The sequence below is a fragment of the Mus caroli genome, chromosome 13, assembly GCF_900094665.2.
Source record: "Mus caroli chromosome 13, CAROLI_EIJ_v1.1, whole genome shotgun sequence".
In the NCBI taxonomy this organism is placed as follows: domain Eukaryota; kingdom Metazoa; phylum Chordata; class Mammalia; order Rodentia; family Muridae; genus Mus; species Mus caroli.
Window position 1 is genome coordinate 21,669,162 of NC_034582.1, and position 21,812 is coordinate 21,690,973.

The following is a 21,812-nucleotide window of genomic DNA, read 5'->3' on the forward strand; positions in this document are numbered from 1 at the left end:
AGTCAGCTATTGGATGGATCACAGGGCTCCCAATGGAGGAGCTAGAGAAAGTACCCAAGGAGCTAAAGGGAACTGCAACCCTATAGGTGGAACAACATTATGAACTAACCTGTACCCCGGAGCTCTTGACTCTAGCTGCATATGTATTGAAAGATGGCCTAGTCGGCCATCACTGGAAAGAGCGGCCCTTTGGACACACAAACTTTATATGCCCCAGTACAGGGGAACGCCAGGGCCAAAAAAATGGGAATGGGTGGGTAGGGGAGTGGGGGGTAGGGCATGGGGTACTTTTGGGATAGCATTGGAAATGTAATTGAGGAAAATACGTAATAAAAAGAAAGGAAAAATGAATTTATAATAAAAGGTCTTCTATCCATAATTTTTAGGTTTGTCACTTTGCATTGCTACATGGCAGAACCTTCTTACTCCAGGACTCAAGGTCATGTCTGATGATGTAGAGGAAAACCAGCAGGTAAAATTTTACCAGTGGTAGTGATGGTGGCAGGCACAGTTATTAAAGAACTTTAAGCTTTATTTCAGTTAAGTTTTACAAGAAATTGATATGGCATTGTAATAGTACTACTAAAAATAATACAGTCTTATATACAAATTTTGAAAATATGTAAAAGTCTCCAAAATTAAAAGTCCATAGGCACCAAGAACATTCAAAGTTTGGTGAGTTTTACCATGTGTCCCTCCATGTCTCTGCAGGTACTCACAGATCAGCAGGTTACCTGTAGGTTACTAAAGGTCACCTTTGCTGATCCTGGAATGAGACCAGGTCTTCCATTCCACAAAATAATTTCTAAAACTCTTTTTTCCTTATCCAAAATGGGGATCTTCTATAAAAATAAATATAAGCAAGCAATAATAATTAATGAAAAAAAATAAGGGGTCCTGAATTTGAAGGAGTGCCAGGAAACATGGATGACACAGTTTGGAGAGAAGGACAGGAAGAGATAAATGTAATTATATTAAAATCTCAAAAATAAAATAATAAAAAGACTTCTCCTTGATATGAAGGTGAATAAAAACTTACTTTTTAGCAGAAAATTGAGGGAAGCTGGATTCAGGGCATCCTTCTCAAGAAATGATCACTTTAGCCTATGTCACCATTAACTGTCATTTGTCTTAGACTTTATCTGAGGATTTTCTGTAAAATTGACAGGTGGTTATGGATATAGAGGATATTCAGTGCTGAAGGTAAAGCAGGGTTGAGTCCTCTTTTACTTCACAACATGTGTTTCCTGCTTTCTCAGAAATATAGGGAAAGTGAGGTATCAAGTTTATCGATTTATGTATTAGGATAAAAAGGGAGGTGATAAAATCTGGGATGCATAAGCATTGGCCTATATAACAAGCATCTCTTCTGTCCTTTGGAAGCCTACTGTTGCTTTTAGACAATTGGGAGTGACGTCTGAAGACTTCTTGTCAACTATTTAGTATAGTGTGATCTAGTAGCACTCCACACAGATACCACTGCCCACCAGTGGAGGCAATTATTATTCAACTGCTGTGTGTGACCTCTAGGCTATTAGCCCCTTAATTACTCTCCCCAAATAAGAACACATAGGGACACACACACACACACAGGCATGCAAACACTGTTCTACATCATTACAAGGGTCTTAGGGTCTTAGAGTCACAGTGTCTGTAGTAGCCCTGGTGCTCTGTGAGGATAGGGTGGCATGCTTTTAACTCTCTGTGATGCAGGATATCAAGTTCATTTCATTCTGCAGTGTCACAAGCCAACCATATGAAAACCGTTGCCACCTCCTTTCCTCTGACAGAATCTTCTGGCTACAGGGTAGACAGGCCTCCTATCACGCTAATGAGGAAGGTTTCTTTTGGGCTGATTTCCTACTCTTTCTCTCAAAGTTCCCTTGATGCTAAGTCCTACTTAACAGTTTACCTTTTCTTCTTTCTGAAAAAAAAATGATATTGCTTTTCCTGCATAGACATGGGCAAGAATATTTAAAATTTTACGCTTTCCTTTTCGTAAAACTACAAACTGTCTTTCTTGACTCATTTTCTCTGTGAATATGTATGTGGTGCCAAAAATTATATTTAAATGACTTGCTTATTGAAGTAGGTACTGCAATTTTCATGCTTTTAACTCGAAGGTGTTTCGAGTTGGTGTAAAGGGCTTAAAAGCCCTGGCAATGCTTTCTCCTCCACAGTCTTGCTCTCAGTTGCTGCCTCGGATTTTGAAATTCACCTTCCTTCTGATGTGGAGAGGAAAAGAGGCTGGGTCCGCTGACTCTGACTTATGCTTGAATTGAGAAAGGAGGTGGGATAATTTGTGCCTTTTCTTCTCTCTTAAAGATAACTGCTATTTTCACTACAGAAGGGGGGAAAGGTTTTACTGAACATTTTTACGTTGAAGCAAAAGAGTTTAGCCTCCTTTCTCAATTGAAAGGTCTAATTAGATTCTCCTTTATTGCAAAATCTAGGCTTCACGGTGTATACCCATCAAAGCAGGGACGGCGTTTAAAGGGGAAGCCGCTCACTGTTTAAATAGAAGAGTCTTAACTATCTAGCCAGGAAATGAAAATCCAAGGCACATGTAAGCTAGGAATTTTCTAATCAGTTTGCAAAGCAGCCATCACACTTGTCCCCACTCAATAAAAATCTCCATTCTGGTGAGGAAATGGTGATAAAGAGAGACAAACTATGCAGAAAAGATCTCAGAGAAATCTTTGAATTTCAAACGGAAGCAAGCCAGAAGCAGAAAGAATTTCACACATTTTTCCCTCATATGGAATGTATGAATATATATATATATATATGTATATATATGAGCATATATAATATATATAATCTCATATATGCATGCTTTTAGTCTATCAAACTGAAAAGATAATATGAGATGGGAGAAAATGGTCAGGAGGGAGGGGAAGGGCAAACTTATCAGATGAGGATAATTGAATACTTGTGTCATGAATGCTGAAAGTGGAAATATTTGGGAGGATTTAAGAGATCAATGAAAGGTGAAAGAGGTGGGGGAAGGAAGTATAGTTAAGTAATAAAGGGAAATGGTATGCAGGAGGAGCTATTTGAGGGGGTACTGGGAGGAGGGGAGCCGCAATTTGGATGTAAGGTGAATACATAAATTAATACAAATGCAAATCAAAAAGTATAAAAATATGCTTGTGCATGTGAAAATGAAATCCATTATTGGTGTTATGACCAAAAATTGACTTTAATAATCTCTCTTAAAAAAACCTCACAGTTTATTACCAGATGTAAATATTGGAAGGTCATGTTTCTCTCTCTGATGTATATATTTGTGCACGTTCACCTGAGTGGCCGTGTGCTTGCACATGTGTATGTGTGATAAGAGGTCAAGACTGGGTGTCTCTCTTGATGGCTTTCTACCTTCCATGCTGAGATAAAGTCTCCTAGTGGACCCAGAACTCCTGTACTTGTTTCTTCCCATTTAGTGTAAGCATTATGGGCTCTTGCTGATGTGCCGAGCCTTTGTGGGTGCCTGAGACAGGAGCTCAGGTTTTCTTGCTTGAATGATTTACTAACTGTACACTGCCTGCAACACCAGACTTCAAAGCCTTGAGTCTCTTGTCACCTGGGACTTTGTTGATACAGGTGACAGCCCTATCCTCACTTCATTCATTTCAATTCCATGGGTTAACATAGTTGCCTGTCAGCAGGTTAAACTCCAGGGAAAAATAATTTCTCAGCTATGAGGTCTCAGATGTGGAAGGGCTCTTTACTTGAGCATCAGTTTCCCTATGGAGATCTTGAATCCTTCAAGTTAGAAAGTTTGAAAATTCACTTTTTATGTTGTTTTTGGTCTCACATTTTACAGTCTTATGCTTTTTATTGGGATTATAATGAATCCAAAGGACAGACTCTATGAGAAAACTTGTCTTCTTCTTCTGAGGTTTCCCAATGAGCCAACCCAAAGGATGCTTTCAGTGAGGATAGTGGTGAGAAGTTTCCGTTTTGCTGGTGCTTAGAACTTCTTATGTTAAAATAGTAATTTCACCTGGGAATTTAAAAACATTCTCCTAATATTCAATAAATATGTATTAACCATTCATAAGCCTAGAAAGGGTTAAGGTTAATCTAAAATAAACACAGATGGCTATGCTGTTAACAATTTTTAAATTTCCTAGAATAATCGAGAGGGATGATTGTGATACCTTCTAAGCAGCAAGTGGATTGAGTCAAGCTGTTTTTATTTTAAACAGCAATACAAGATTTTAAACTTGCTGTATGCACAGTAGCAAGTTCTGTAGTCCAGCCTGTTGGAGATCATTCTCAATACAACATTATAACTGGCATCTGTGCCAATGTAATATTATGAAAATATCTCTTAAATGCTGAGATACTGGAACTTTTTCTGGACCTCTCAGCCAGAGTTAATAAGATACTTGAAGTCCTTTAAGATGTAAGGCTGCTATCCTACTGTGTATTCAGAATGTTTGTTTAACCTGCCTTTAAGAGAACAATGTGACAACCCATTTAATTTGCCTTGAACTTCCCATGTAATCAACTTCTACAATCTAAGCTAATGCATAGCTGCAATCATAAAATTACGTACTCTTTCATGGCCCTGACCCAGATAATGCACAGGTATCATTTGTTGAGAGCATCAAATACAGAAGTTGAAAGCAACTTTCTAAAATCTATCATAATAGTTGAAAGCACCATTTATGGATATTGGTTGATAAACAGTCATGTTTGCTTTCTGGCTCAGTTGGAGCCAGTGACTTAATCCCTTGTAAAACTCTGTCAAGGATTTCTGTAAAGCATCCCATTCCTTCCCTACGAGATGTTTTCAGTGCTAGTCAATAAAGGAAGAGCAAAGTCCTTTGATGGGGAAAGAAATAGGCAGACACAAAGACAACACAAAGCAGGGACAGACTCACAAGACAGCCATCAGTTATAGATTCAGACTCATCCAACAAACAGGACAGAAGACACAGAGCATGAAATACAAAATTCAAATATGGGATTGCTCTTGGCTAAATGACACCAAGGAGAAGTGCTTTTATTTCATTCCTTAATAGGACACCAATGTTTTATTGGTAATTTAGGGTTAATGAATTATGTATATGTCTACACAAACATCCACAGTTTATTCAAATGCAACTCTTTTTCCTACAGTGCCTTTTTCTTTTCCAGTCTACCTCTCACATTGAGGCATCCTATTTCCTCAGGATCTTCCAGGGTAAAAATTGTTCATGCTTACCTTGTTTTTGAATTTCTGCACTGCTTTGAAATAGGTGTCTTAAGGTGTCCTGTGGAATGTCCCTCGGGTGTAACTTGTCTGATGTTCTTCTGTTTAATTGGTTTGCTAGTACAGTAAGGTGTAAGAAAGTCACAGTGGCAAAAACCACTCCTTACATACTGTCAAAGGAGCTCGTCATCAACACTCTGATCAGCACCTTCATCACTTGGCGGAAGAGATGCTTGTCAACTTTCTCCATACTTAGAAGGTTCTTTGACCCCACTTTCCATGCTATCCTCTGTGGGAGAATTTTCTATGTATAGCTCACATGGAGGAGAGGTGATGTGTCAGCACATAGAAGAATATGCAGGATGCTTTTGGAGTTTCTCTGTATGAGAGATTTATTTCTTCCATTTATATGTCCCATATTTAAATTTTTTAATGTGTATATGTGTCTATGTAAGCATATGCTACTGGGGGGGGGGGCTCCCCTCAAATGCCAGAAGAGAGAACCAGATACCCCTGGAGTTGGAGTTACAGGTGATTGTAAGATACCTGACACAGGTTCTGGGAACTAAACTCAGGTCATCTTAAAGAGAAACACACATCCTTAACTGTTGAGTCATAGCCACAGTTCCTATATTTGATTTATATCAATACAGATTCATAGATATTTACTAGAGAATTTGAATTATAATATAATACTGTGTTATTTATTTTGTGGCTCATCAGAAGGCTCTTTCAAATATTTTCATGGTGTTTGTTGAACTCATTCTTGAGTAGGTGTCTGAAACTTAAGGCTCATCCTGTGAACTTATCTGAGCCATCTTTACAATCATTTATTTCTCCAAGATATTCTGATTATTTTTATGCATTAGTCATTTGCATAGTCACATTCAATGATTTCCACAAATTCATAGGTTTGGTTGTCAGGCACTATAATATTATATAGAATAATTTTAGTGCCCTAAGAATCCTTTGAATGTTATACATTCATTTATACCCACCACCATACATTCACAAACACATTTATATGCACTGATTTTTATTTTTCTTGTGTAAGTACACAGGTCACAAAGTTACTTAAGTAAATATCTGTAAGTGGAGCTGGTATGAAAGTAAGGTGTGTGGTGCATGTTGGCCAAGGGGAGAACATGTTCTGCAGGACAAGGTGGACAGGATCTGAGGTTATTCCCAAGGTTATTCTTTAGCCTCTACATGCACATAGCACATACACACATACGAACACATGCACCTGTATACACATGAACATCAGCATAGATAGAAAAGCATGGAGGGGGCAGAGATAAAGAAGGAGGGGAGAGAGGGTAGTAGAGATCTTGAAAATCAATCTCTGGATTGAATAGGAGGACCATTTAGCATTGTAAGAACTGGAAGCTGTACCACTTTTGAAACTGGGGGCACTATGTGTGTGAACTGTCACCTGCACAAAGGAGAGTCCCTCTCGCTCCTTTTCTGCAGAATCCTCTCTTTTAGATGTCCCCTGTCTTGACTTGCCTACTTCCCAAAGCATAAAGCTGCAGTTCCCTGCTTTAAAGTCGGCTTTCCTATTAAATCTGAGCATCTTCATACATGCTTATTTTCCACTTACAAATATGAAAACACAAAAATGTCTTCAGGTCACTTTCTGAAGTTTACTTTGAGTATTATTAACATACTGTTGATATTTAAAATCCATTATATTTTCTGAAATAAGTTATCACTCAGCTGTATGATTTGTAAGCATATTTCCTCAGTGGGCAGCTTGTCCACGTCTCCGTTTGTCTTTGAATTTCATGGAGCAATAGGTTTAATCTTAATGAACTGCATCCTGTCATTTGTTTCATGGATCGTAGTTTTGACATTGCATTTGAAAATCTGTCTAGGTCACCCAATTTTCTCTGCTACATCCCTGTCTAAAACTTTGGATTTTTCATTTATAGCTTTAGTTAATATAGACTTAATTTTTATGTAAACTGTGAGGTCTACACTTAAAAGTTTTGTATATATATAATATAATATAATATAATATAATATAATATAATATAATGTAATATATACATACACATACATATATATTATGTACATATGCATACCCATATTCATATATGCATACATAGATTAAATATATATACACATAATACATATATATGAATGTAGCAGAGAAAATTGATGTGACCTAGATGGATTTTCAAATGCAATGTCAAAACTATCACACACACACACACACACACACACACACACACACACATATATATATGTACATGGCACTTAAACACTAAAATATCCTAGCACCATATGTTGGGAAGGTGACTTCTCATCATTTCTGTGGAGTTGTGCCTTTCTCAATCACAGTGCTCTACATTAATATGTCAGTTTTCTGGGCCATAACTTCCGTTTTGTCTCTGCTTCTTTCCTTTGCTAATACTATATGATCCTGACTATGGTAATTTTTAGTGAATTATAACATTGTGTATGATGTGTCCTCTAACTTTGCCTTTCCTTTTGAGAAAAATAAAAAACCCAGAAGAAAGCATCCTAGAACCTTTGCTTTTCTAGGTAAGTTTTGGAATACGTTTATTAAAAGCTGGAAAAAGTAGATGAAGATTTGGCACACTGGTAGAGTGCAGGCTCAATATAGAGGACAGATTGCCTTGGGTTCAGATTCCAGGAGTGAATATAGCCCAGTCCAGTCAAAGCTAAACAAAAACAAACCGAAACAAAGAATCCCCAATCTTGGAATATTTTGCTTCAAAAATATAAGATCAGGGTTGCCCACATAACTGAGAGAATAAAAGATTCTTTCCAGTGAGCCTGACAACCAGAATTTGATCCGCAGAACCCACATGGTGGAATGAGAGAATCGTCTCTGATAAGTTGTACTGTTAACTTGGCACATACACTATGGAATGTACACATACACACATGTACACATACAGACTCATAGAAATAAAGAAACAAATGCAAAAATTAAAATAAAACGTTAATTTGAGATCATCCTGTATAACACAGTAAGAGTCTGTCTTAAATCAAAAAGAATCATGTTATTAGGGAACATTTAAGAACCATGTATCATATAGGAAAAATTGAAGCATTGCTTTCTGTTCTTAGTCTTACTTGTGTTTTAAAATATCATTAATCTTTAAATCAAGGAAGTTAGAAGAAACGGTGCTCATTTAAATTTTACATAATTGTTTCAAGAAAAAAAGAAAAAGGGAAAACCCAACTCCGAGTATTTGAAGGATACTCACTCTCATTTCTATGATTAGGAGGCTGGTTTTACTATTTCTCATATGTAAACAGAGCTGGAATCTAGAAAGATGTGACCACAATTTTCTTGAAAATGATATTACAGAAATGAATGGGATATTATAACCCGGTTGACAAAGAAAAGTATGGAGTGCTTCAAAAATCTGTTTGTAATTTCTAATTCAGGCCTGGGCTAATCTCTTTTTCCTTCCAGTTTAGTGTATGCATGGTTGAAACAAGCATAAAGAATTAACATCTTAAAATTATCTTCCAATCTATGAAAACGAAGCATCATTAAAGTACTTAGATTTCCTCCAATTTCTTTTAGCAGTTCTTTTGGAATTCTCTAAATCAAATCCTATATCTGGTTTTTTTGTTTGTTTGTTTGTTTGTTTTGTTTTTTCTGTCTAGCATTTGAGTGCTACATCAAATAGAGTTTCACAATTTTGAATTGAAATGTCACTTGGGAACTAATATATGTGTTTCTTCACCTTTGATACTAAAGCCCTAATGTTTACTTTTTTAAAAAGATTATTTTGTGTGTATAAGTAGAGTTACAGATGGTTATGAGCAGCCACGTGGGTGCAGCGAAATTTACCTTGGACCATTTCAAGAGAAAAAGTTCTCATAAGCTCAGAATCATTGCCGATTGCCAGTGCTGTTCATTATTACTTGTTTGTCAGAAACAGAAATCTGTTTCAATGTCATGCAGGGTTATAGACACACAAAATTGGGTATGTAATAGGTAGAGGTATGAGGGGAAAGAGGAAAATAAATATAACTAAACAAGGTTTCCATCTATCTTTACCCAGTGACTTAGCATGATATTCCAATTGTCAATCATTCTCAAGGGTAAATAAGGCTGTGTTACCTTCTTGACAACATTGAAAGAAGAACAATAGGACACACATTAAGATATGTAGTCTGTATGATGTCAAATTTCTCCTAACTGCTTCAAAAAGATTACATCATCCAATATTCAGAAATGAGCATTGATAAAGGTTTGAATTAATTTGGGGCAAGGAATAATTGTATTTTACAGATGCCCATGCCCATCAAATATTGGTCTTCAACCTCACTGTCAGATTCAATTTGCATCAGAATGACCTATGAATGGCCTTTGAGACTAAGCCATTTAATGCTTCTCAGTGCTTTCTTAAAACTAAATAAGATTCTGACAGAAGTCAAGGTTCATTGACCCTTAGCCAGTCACAGAGGTTTGGGAGGGCAGAACCAGACTCCCATCTCAGTAGATGCAGCCAAAGCCTCTGAGAAAGTCCAACGTGTTTCAGCATTTGGAAATTCTTCTATTTTATTTTTTTATTTTTGGAAATTCTTGATAAAGCAGTATAAACAGAGGTTTCTTCCACCTGTCCAAGAGCATTAATTAAAATCACAGAGAAAACATCATTGCTATTATTCATGGAATAGACAAGAAATGTTGGAGATCGAAGCTGAGAAGTGGAACCTACTCTCCACATTTTGGTACTATAACATACTCACAAGAACCCATAGGGAAGAGAAAGAAACAGATACCAATCAAATCATAATGCATGAAGTAATATTACCCTCATTTGCATACATATGTGGAGAATCATAAAGAATCAACTAAATGTTGCTAAAAATGAGTGAATTCCCTAAGGTGAGCAGGATGCAAAATCAACACACAATAATCAGTTGAATTCCTTTGCATTCATACCAATCTCTATGAAATAAATTTAAGAAATAGTATAAGTTATGATAACATCAATAGTAAAATATTCATGAATATAATTAGTGGAAAGGAAGATTGGTAAATTTTAACTCACGCTTAAAAGTTTTTAAGATTGCTTTATTTGTCCGTGTGAGCATTTTGCTTGCATTTTTGTATGTGCTCTGGAATGGGAGTTATGGATGGTTGTAAGCTGTCATGTAGGTTCTGAGAACTGATCCCAGATCCACTGCAAGAACAAGTACTTATAACTATATAGACTTTTTTCTACCACCAAATTAAAATTAACACCGATGACACTAAATGGAGACATTTGTCACTGGGTGAAGAGTAAATATTATTAAATGTACATACCGCTCAAGGCAGTGTATGTAGATCCAACAGAATTTTTATGAAACATAAATCTAATATCTTCACACACAAAAAAATCAGGAGCTGGAGTGAGGGATTGAAGGTGAAGAAAATTTGTTATTCTTACTAATGATTCATTATCAAGCACCCATGTCACAAATCTTAGTTCCAGGGAATCTAACACACTCTTCTGACCTCTACATATCCATGCATGCATGTGACACATACACATAGGTATGTGAATAAAAATGAAAATTATAGACAAATAAATTCTAAAATGTGTATGGGAGCCCAAATTTTCCAACTAGCCAAACAAGTTTGAGAAAAAAAAATTAAGTTGGCAGAATCACATGTTCTAGTTTCAATTTATATTACAAGATTGCAGTGCTCAAAGCAATATAGTACCAGCATCAAAACAGACACATAGATCAGAATACAGCTTAGAAATAATAAGCTAAAGAGTGCATCATGAACTAACTTTACTGTGTCACTAAGAAGATGCACTGGGCAAGGGTCATCTTTTCAATAAATATGGCAAGAACCTAGCTAGTAACCACATTCAAAGGAATAGCATATACCCTTACCTGCTATTATACAGAGAAATAACCTCAAAATAAAACTAAATGCAAGACCTGGGGATATAAAGGTATAAAGGGAAAGGTCCTAAATACTGGGCTTTGTAATAACTGTTTTGGAAATCACATGCAGAGTGCATGGAAAATCAAGAATACGCTTAACTAAAAAGCAAAACATAGAGAACAATGAAAGAGACATGAATAACATGGACATCCATAGAAGAAGATGCAGTAGCAAACTACACACCAGTAAGTTGTTAATGTCAGAAGCAGAAGAGGAACTCACATAACTCAATATATGCACATATATCTTTATCATGTATGTATGTATGTATGTATGTATGTATGTATATAGGTAGCTATATCATGACTTAAAAGTGCAAAGAGACCTGAGTAGAATTTTCCCAAAGGCAGTACCATGGCCAACAGGAGCATGGAAAGATACTTGGTATCACTAGCCCTTGGGGAGATGTAAGAAAAATACCAGTGGTCTGCCCTGGTTTGCATGGCTAGTTTCAAAAAGCCAAGATGGAGGCTGTGGTTGTAGCTGTGGCATACACCAGTAATCCCATCAGTAGTAAGGCCAATGCTAGTCTATGATACACAACAAAACTCTGTAAGAAAAATAAAAGGACAAGGGTTGGTGGGGATGCAAGGAAAATATTTCTGGTGAGAGTAAAATCTGTGGGGAAGATCTTCAATAAGTTACTGACAGAACTGTCATATGATTCTTTAATCTCTGTTGAATAAATGCATATCCACAAGCATAAATGTCCACCTAAATTAAAGTTGCATTGCATGACCTGCTGTACACTATGGTATTCTCTATGGCATCACTCACAGGAGCTGCAACACAGAAACACTCTGGGTATAAATCAAAGAATGAGTGGATAAATGGTGACATATACACTTGGTAGGATATAATGTAACTTCCAGAAAGAGGATATTGCCGTTTACAATGATATGAGTCATCCTGAAGTACCTTATGCAAAAGGAAACAAGACTTGATACATCTTGGACACATGGTAAGGTGATTTCACTCTGTTCGGATCTGATAAGATGACTAGAGTCAACAGAGTGAAAGGAAGACACTCGTTATCTGGTCCCTCAGTAAGGATGGTGACAAGTCCTTCTGCTCTCTCTACAGAATTTTCAGACATGAGCACCTTTTATGGTCTTTGGAAGAAAATCTTGTAGGAATAACCATATTGATTCTCAAGTTGAAATGAATTTACAAGTTGCTGTTTTTATGCCCTGTGTGTTATTGTCCTGTATTTCTTCCTAGATTCGGGGATGTGGCACATTCTGAAATGACCTACTTTGAGGGGGACTCATTAGCACATTACACAGTAGCACTCTCTCTATTTTCCATGGCATTTTCTACATTAACCTTATTTGCTGTAATGGATTTGTACTTTATTAAATAGTAAAAATGGCACTTTACCTAATAAGAGATTAGTTAATTTGCCACTGTACTGAAGTATCTAATTGGGGCGGTTTTGCTTTCCAATTAGCATTATGATGATATAGATTTAAAAAAAATATGATGGACTCATAATAATTGCAGTAGGAAGCTCATTCTTTTTTTAAAACTCTTTGTGTGACACACTGGATTGCACTTCTCACAGCTGAGGATTCCTGGGTTAACCTAAATAAAACCTTGTGCTTCATATTAATCAGTTTTTAAATTTTGGTTTCAGAGACTTCAAACAGTTGTTATGTTGCCACTTGGTTTGGAATTTTGAGGCTTTGAATTCCTTATTTCTTGTTGGAGATATGATATATTTGTTGTTCTTATAGTTAAAGAGACATATAAATGCAATGTTGAAACCCCTACTATAGTTTTAATTTTTTTATTTAACTTTACTTATGTGTATGTCTGAATGTCTGCTTGTCCATTTGTGAATTATGCACATGCAATGCTTCAAGAGGCCAGGAGAGGAGTCAGATCCTCTGGAGCTGGAGTTGCAGATAGTTGTGAGCTGACCTTGCTGTTAGCTGGACCCAGATCCTCTGTAAGAACAGCTTTCAATTCTGTGGGCTGTATCTTGGGTGTTTTGTACTTTTTTTGGGGGGGGTAATATCCACATATTAGTGAGTACATACCATGCATGTCATTTTGGGTGTAAGTTACCTAACTCAGGATGATATTTTCTAGTTCCATCCATTTGCCTGCAAAACTCAGGATGTCATTGTTCTCAATTGCTTAGTAGTAGTCGCTTGTGTAAATGAACCACATTTTCTGTATCCACTCTTCTGCCGTGGGACATCTGGGTTGTTTCCAGCTTCTGGCTATCACAAACAAGGCCGCTATGAACATAGTAGAACACATGCCCCTGGAGCATGGTGGGGCAACTTTTGGGTATATTCCTAAGACTGGTATAGCTGGGTCTTCAGGTAGATCTATTTCCAATTTTCTGAGCAACCTCCAGAGTGATTTCCAGAGTGGTTGTACAAGCTTGCAATCTCACCAGCAATGGAGGAGTGTTCCTCTTTCTCCACATCCTCTCCAACATGTGCTGTCACCTGAGTTTTTGATCTTAGTCATTCTGATTGGTATAAGGTGGAATCTCAGGGTGTCTTCATTTGTAGTTTTCTGATCAATAAGGACTTTGAACATTTCTTTAGGTGCTTCTCAGCCATTCAAGATTCCTCTGTTGTGAATTCCCGGTTTAGTTCTATACCTTATTTTTTGATTGGGTTGTTTGGTATTTTTTGGTTGTTAGCTTCTTGAGCTCTTTATATATTTTCGATATTAGCCTTCTATTGGATTTGGGGTTAGTGAAGACTTTTTCCAAGTCTGCAGGTTGCCAATTTTTCCTATTAACTAAGTCCTTTGCCTTACAGAAGCTTTCCAGTTTCATGAGATCCCATTTATCAATTCTTGATCTATGAGCCAGTGAAGTTCTGTTTAGGAAATTTCCCCCTGTGCCAATGAGTTCAAAGCTCTTTCCCACTTTCTCTTCTATTAGATTGAGTGTATCTTGTTTTATATTGAGGTTCTTGATCCACTTTGACTTGAGTTTTGTGCAAGGTGACAAATATGTGTCTATTTTAATTCTTCTACATACAGACAGCCAATTAGACCAGCACCATTTATTGGAGATGCTTTCTTTTCCATTGTATATTTTTGTCTTCTTTGTCAAAGATCAAATGTGGGGGGAGGGAGGGACTTGGGTGAGAAAGAGGACAGGGAAGGAGGGGAACATGATCAGGTATTAGGTGGGGAAAAGAACTGAGCCCTGAGGGTCAGCATCAAGACTGGAAACAGGTAACCTCAGGAAGTAGGAGGGGAGGGAACCCTCCAGAGTGTACCAGAGGCCTGGGAGGTGAGAAACTCTCAGGACTCAAAGGGAGGGACCTTAGATGGAAGGCTCTACAATGGGGAGAGAGAACTTAGCCCATCCTTAGCAGAAAGACAGGGTATCAAGTGAGGCATGAGATTTCCATCCCACGGTCAAAACTCTGACCCACTTTGAGCTGTCACTAGACCTCCTTTTCCTTAGCTCTTTCCATTTTTTGTCTCTGCAGTTTATGTTTACTGCTATTCCTGTATGAAGATAATGATAAATAATTCCTATCCAATATACTGTTTCTTTCTCAAGAAAGGAGTGAATGCCCAAAAGTAAGACAGACATAGGGAAAGCAATACTGAAAAATCAAATGTAAACAAGAATTATACAGCTTTGCCCTCCTGGCTCATCACTGGAAGTAGTTGTAACAAATTCTCCGGGACACGCCCATGCCTAGGATGGTCATGTTGTTACTGTCCTTGGCCTTTCATGTATCACTTAATGGAAAGTGCCTTCCCTATATCACCATTTCTTCTTAAATCTCTCTGAGTCTCAGCAGTACAGTCCTTCTGGGATCAGTGCAGTTTAATAACAAGGTAACTTGAGGGGTTGTTATTATACACCTACAAAGGTGGATCAGCCCCTTAGAAAAAGCATTTGAATATATGCTAATAAAAACAGCCTCCTGTTCATCTAGTATGAGCTGTTTACTTATGAGAGTGGAAAGAAAATAAGGCATTTCTAATCTGGGTCAGAAATGAGATGGTGTTTGATGAAAATTATGACTGTGCCTGTCCTATTATCTGCTTGTGGAAAATGACCTTTGAGTTATCGACCTGTGCCTCCAGCTGACAATGATTATCATTATGTCCTCCTGGATTTTAGAAAAGTTATAAATCCCTGTGGATGGTTATTGTTGTTTTCTGTATTTTGTGAGCCAGAATCGTATGTTCTCTTAACGACCCAATGGCAAGCTGAGGTGAATTGCTTTTTTCAATGTAGTCTCAGGTTTCACAGATGATTGTTTTATGAATCTCAATGACTTTTTCAACCATCGAATCCTAGCTTATTGCTGTGGACCCTGCAATGAATTTCACCAGTTTACAGCCTGCATGAATTTTCACAGCTTCTCCTTACCACAATCTGTGTCTTGCCTTGATAGACTTTGCATCTCTCTGACAAACACACAAGGGGAACCCTAAGAGAAGATTTATTTTTGTTCATGGTTTCAGAGGTTTCAGTCCTCATGAGGTGACATCCAGAGGAGAACCTTATTAGTCCTTTATGTGCCTCTGAACCTCATTTAGTGAACAAATTAGATGCCTCAAATTTATAGGAGGTGTAATTGGGTTTAATAAAAATAACATTATACCCAAATTCTTGTTGTTAAAATAAAACTTCAATGCAGTGAAAACACTAGTTTATCTCATCATTTGATCTTTCTTATTTATTTTTTAACTTACAATATTTATGTCTTTTGCCTTTAGTTGTGTGTATTCGGGTGAGTTTGTTGGCATATGTGCAGGTGAGTGTGGGTACCCCAGAGGACAGAGGCATCGAAGACCCTTGAACTGCAGTGTTAACCTGTGCTGGGAATTAAACTCAGGTATTCCGGGAGAGCAGCAAGAGCTTAGCCACTGAAATATCCTTCTTTCTCATATCTCATTGACCAGAAACACTCCAATGAACAAGGAGTTAAATAGATATAGTTTGTATGTATAGAGTCTTAGTTTGTAGGAAACTAGACAAGTGGATGATAGCAAGGCATTATTTTCAAGAATAATCATTGATCCATAATATTTAATGCTACTAGTGTCTGTCTTGAATTTCTGGAGCCTGTCTTATCTTTTGGTGACGTTTTCTTCTTTTTCTCCAGATATATTCTTCTTATTGATGACTTTAATTTTGTTTTAATTTCAGTGAAAAGAAGACTGCTATGATAGTCCAATAACCAAGAGTTAAATGTATTTTTCTGATTGACTTTCACATAATATTGCTGAGGTAGACAAGTGTAAAGTTGATGTGTATCATTTAAATAACTGAATATGATTCCACTAGACATGTACCTGAGCACTGAGAGGGATTATAAATGAGCTTGGTACAATTACATTTGTAAGAATTCCTTTAGGGGTTCTGGGTGCTCAGAGAACATTAGAACAAGTAAGACATTGAGTCTGATTGTGTTTGATGAATGTGATCTCTTTTCCAGCTATTGTGTGTGTTGCATATTTGTGTGCACATGTGTATGTTTGTGCACATGTGTGTGAATACATGTTAAAGAACAGGGGAAAAACCTCAAAAATTGTTCTGGTGGGTGACCTCTACCATTTAAAACTATGTTTCAAATATTTTCAAACAACATATTCTGTTGACATTCTTCCCTCACCCCAAGACCTCTTAGATACTGGCCCCGTTCTACTATGGACTTCATGTTCTCTATCTCAGAAAAAGGAAGGAATGAAAGAAAACCAAACCAAACCAGAACATGAAGCATATGAAGACCAGACAAGAGCAGGCATGTTCAGGCATGTAAGGATTTGACTCAAGGCACACTGCATGAGATCAAGCTCCACCTGACACTATCTGGGTGACTAAAAACCAGAGACTAGATGGTCCAGAGATCTGGGGTAAAACCAAAATATTGGTATTAAAAAACAAAAGAGTAACAGAAAGATTCTAATGAAATTCTGCTATACACAGAGATCAGTGCCTTATTCAGCCATCATCAGAGTCTTCCTCCTGCAACAGATGGAAACAAATACAGAAACCCAAAGGTAGACATCACACACACTCACACACACACACACACACACACACACACACACAGAGAGAGAGAGAGAGAGAGAGAGAGCACTTAGGACACATACCCCTAAATTAAATGAGATGTCTCCATTAATTGTCTCCCCTTAGAGCTCAGAGAACCCCATAGAAGAGGCAGCAGAAGGCATTGGGGAGGCAGGGGGATATAGTGCACCAGGAGAGTAGACCCTGGAAAACAACTAAGAAAAGCTCGTATGAACTTACAGAGACTGAAGCAGCAAGCAAATGTTTTACATGGGTCTGCTCCAGGTCCTCTTCACATATACTATAGCTTTCTGTTTAGTACTTTTATGAGACTCCTGAGTGTCTAAATGAGTGAGTCTCTGATCTGTGTACCTTCTATTGGGGCTCTTTTATTTTTCTGTTGGCTTAGCTTGTCCAACTTCAATGTGATGTATTTTGTTGTTGTTGTCTTAATTTAATATAATTTATATTGTTATGTTTTGGTATTATCTCTTATTGTAGAGCTGTGTGTGACCACCACGTTACAAAATCAAACAAGAAGCTACTTGCAATTGAGAGCAGATGGATGTAGGCATCTAGAGATCACAAGACCTATGGAGTAGATGCTGATGAGAGAACAGGTGAGGAGGAATGGGGAGAAGTGAAGGGAGGGGAAACAATATTCAGATTACATTGTGTGAAAAAAAAAACCCTGTTTAATAAAGGGGGTGGGGAAGTACCTGGAGACCATATTTGTTGATCTTGAGAATTAAGCCTGCCCTGAAGTGTTATGAATATACCCAGTGATACTCCATTGGGAAAAAAAAAAAAAAACAGTGAACATTCTCTCTTCCAGCAGCTCTCAATTGTGAATAGCTTCTTGTTTAGTTGAACTTTGTGCTCACTTTTCCTTCTCTGGATTTTGTCTGGCTTTAACTTGTACATGCTGCCACAGTCTGTGAGGCTCCATGGTATGTGCATCAATCAGTCACTGTTTGGAAGACACTGCTTCCTTGGAGCCATCCACCATCTCTAGCTCTTACACTCTTTTCTTCTCTTCTTTGCATAAATCTCAGAGTCTTGGAGTGAGGAATGTGATATAGTTATCCTATGTAGCACTGATTGCTCCTAAATGTCTCACTGTCTGTACTTTTTCCAATTGTGTGTCTCTGTTAATTTCCATTTATTGCAAGAAGAAGTTTCTCTGATGAGGCCTGAGCAATGTACTAATCTATGAGTATAGAAGTATTTCATTATCAGTTATTTTATTGTTGTTTGTTTAGCAGAAAAATAGGAATAGATTTTTTCCCCAAGGATATATGATCGAGCCAGTCTGATGGTTTTCATTAAGAGTTGTCAGGTATAGGCTCCATCATCTAATCAAAATGTGATTGGTTACTTCCATAATATTTGTGCCACTATGCTCCAATATATCTTGTAGGCAGGCCACTATTGTAGCTCACAGAGTTTATAGCTGGGTAAAATTGATAAATACTTTTCTCCTCAATAGCAAGTACTGTAAATTCCAGCTCCATGAGCACTAGTCATTAGGAGTGAAGCTTCTATTTGGGTACCAGTTCTAGTTCTCCATTTTCAAAGATATAAGTATGTGAATTCTTCAGCAATTTGTCTTACTGTCAGCATGTGGAGGCAATAACTGGTAGTATTGGTAATAGCCTGTAATGTCTAAGAACAGTCTCTGGGAACTCTTTGGCCAGTGTTTCAAAAGCATGTAATCCATTTCTGGTAACATTTCTTGGCTTTTACTCAGAAGCATGTAATGTCTAGTTGGGACATCATCTCCTCCACTTTATTGTTTCCTCATTTAAATTCTTTTTATAAATGTATATATTTTAGGAAGCTAGTAGGTCTTTATACAGCTTTCCAAATGATGGTTGGTATTAGTTTTCCCTTCCCATAGTCCTCTTTGTACGATGCCTTTCCATCACAACTCTATTAATCCTGTTCTAATGTCTCCTTTATCCACTTACAAAGCTATACTCTAGTTCCTCTTCTTTGGAAAAGTCCCTCTTTTTCCTGGTCCCTTCCTAGTTACCTAAATAGAACATTCAATCTAAAGCTTGCAATGTTTGTCTTTCAGCGTTTAGGCTACCTCACTTAAGATGATTATTTCTGTCTGCATCCATTTACTTGCAAAGTTCATTTTCCTTAATAACTGAATAATATTCCTTTCTGTAAATACAACACATTTTCATTACCTTTTCATGAGTTCGTATATATAAAAACTGTTTTTAATCTCTGGCTATTATGAATAGAACATGTATGAGCAAGTATTTAAGCCATAAGATGCAGGGTTTTTTGAGTACATGGCTAAGAATGGTAGAGCCGGGTCTTGTGGTAGGTCTATTGTCAGCTTTTACAGGAACATCTGCACTTATTTCTATAGTGGGTATACCAGTTTGCATTCGTTTCAGAAAAAAAAAAATGTTCACCTTTCCTTGTATACTTGCTAACGTCTACTGTTATAGTTTTTTTTTTTTTAAATTGATCTTGGTCATTCTGTGTTGGGTAAGATGCAATCTCAAAGTCCTTTTAATTTGCATTTCCCTGATGGCTAAGGGTGATGAACTCTGTTTTAGTGTTTCTCAGCCATTGACTTTTATCTGTTGTGAACTCTCTGCTTAGTTTTCTACCCTATTTTTAATTGGGTTGTTTGTTTTCTTGATGTTCAGTTCTTTTTTGAATTATTTGTTTATTGTAGATACTGATCTTCTGTTAGATGTAAAGATTTTTTTCTTTGCTGTTCAGGTACTTCTTAACTTTATAGAGTCCCATTTATCAGTTGTTGGTCTTAATACCTGTACTATCTATTGGTATTTTCTCTTTGGAACATCCTTTCCTGTGCCAGTGAGTGCAAACCCATTTTCTAATTTCTCTTTTGTCAGATTTAGGGTGTTTGGTCTTATGCTGAGGTCCTTGATCCATCTGGAGTTCAAGTTTGTGCAGGGTGATAGCTGTAGAGCTATTTAATTTTTCTCCATGTAATCATCCAAGTTTGGCCATAATGATGTATTGAATGGATAGCGCTGCTTTACTCCAGTTTGTATTTTGGGCTTCTTGTCAAGTATTAGTTATCTGTAGGAGTGTAGACTTGTGTGCAGATCTTCAGTTCTGCTACATTGATCATTGTGTCTCTTTTTATGCTAATAGTGTGACCTTTTTATTCCTATAGCACTGTAGTACATCTTGAAATTTGAGATAGTGACACTCCCATATGTTTTAACTTTCCAGGGTTGTTTAGCTAGCTATTATTTTTTTATGCTTCCATATGAAGTTTAAGATTGTTTTTCAATTTCTGTGAGGAATTGTGATGCAATTTTGATGTGGATTTCACTAAATTTGTAGATTGGGTTTTTGTTTGTTTGGTTGGTTGGTTGGTTTTGGTTGATTAGATGACTATTTCACCATATTAATCCTACTGATCCATGAACACAGCAGATCATTCCATTTACGGTTACTTTTCATCTAAGTGGGGAGAGAGAGAAAGAGAGAGAGACAGAGACAGAGAGAGACAGAGAGACAGGGAGAGAAGAGACAGAGACAAGAGCTATTGTGAAAGGAATTGTTTCCTGATTTCTTCCTCAGTATGTTTGTATCAAGGTTACTGATTGTTGTGTATTAATTTTTTTTATTATTCTGCTTTGAAAGTATTTATCAGCTGTAGAAATTTCATGGAAGATTCTTTTAGGTATAGAATCATATGATTTGCAATTAAGAATACTTCAATTCCTTCTTTTCCTACTTGTATCCCATTGCTCTTCAACTGTATTATTGATCTAGCTAAGTATGGAGAGAATGGATTTCCTTGTTTACCCAATTTAAATGGAAGAGCTTTGAGTTTCTTTTAATTTAGAATGATATTGGCTGTGAGCTTGCTGTAAATTCCTTTTATTACATTGAGATATGTCCCTAGTATCTCTCTGAGTTTCATTATAAAAGGATGTTGTATTTTGTCAAAGACCTTTTCTGTATTTAAGTAGATAATCATGTGATTTTTGTCTGCCTGTTTATGTGATGATTGCATTTATTGATTTATATATAATAAACCATCCTTGCATCACTGGTATGAAGCCAACTTGATTGTGACAGATACTCTTTTGGGTTTGATTTTTAATTGATTTTGCATGTATTTTGTTGATTAGTTTTGCATCTAGAGTCAAAATAGATATTAGTTTGTAATTTTCTGTTTTTGAGAATCTTTGTGTAGTGGTTTTATTATCAGAATAATAGGATCTTCAAATAACTTGAAATTGATTCTTAAGTTTCTATTTTGCAGAATAACTTGAGGAGTATTGGCATGTAAATCATTAGATGTCAGTCTCCTAAATATTATGGGATGAAATTCATCTTTTCTGGATGACAATAAATAAAATGTAATTAACATAAGATAGACAGGGCTAGAATGGAGCTCAACCTGTAGAGTTCTTTCCAATATTTACAAAGACCTGGGTTCAATCTTCAGCATCACATTAACTGGGTATTGTGATATACACGTGTGGTTACAGCACTCAGGAGGAAAAGGATTCCAGAGAATTAATAATCCAAGGTTATCCTTGGCTAAAAAGCCAGTTCAGGAATAGTCTGGGCTACATTAAGTCCTCATATTTTGATAAAACTGTCCCAGTTAGGGTTACTATTTCTGTGATGAAACACCA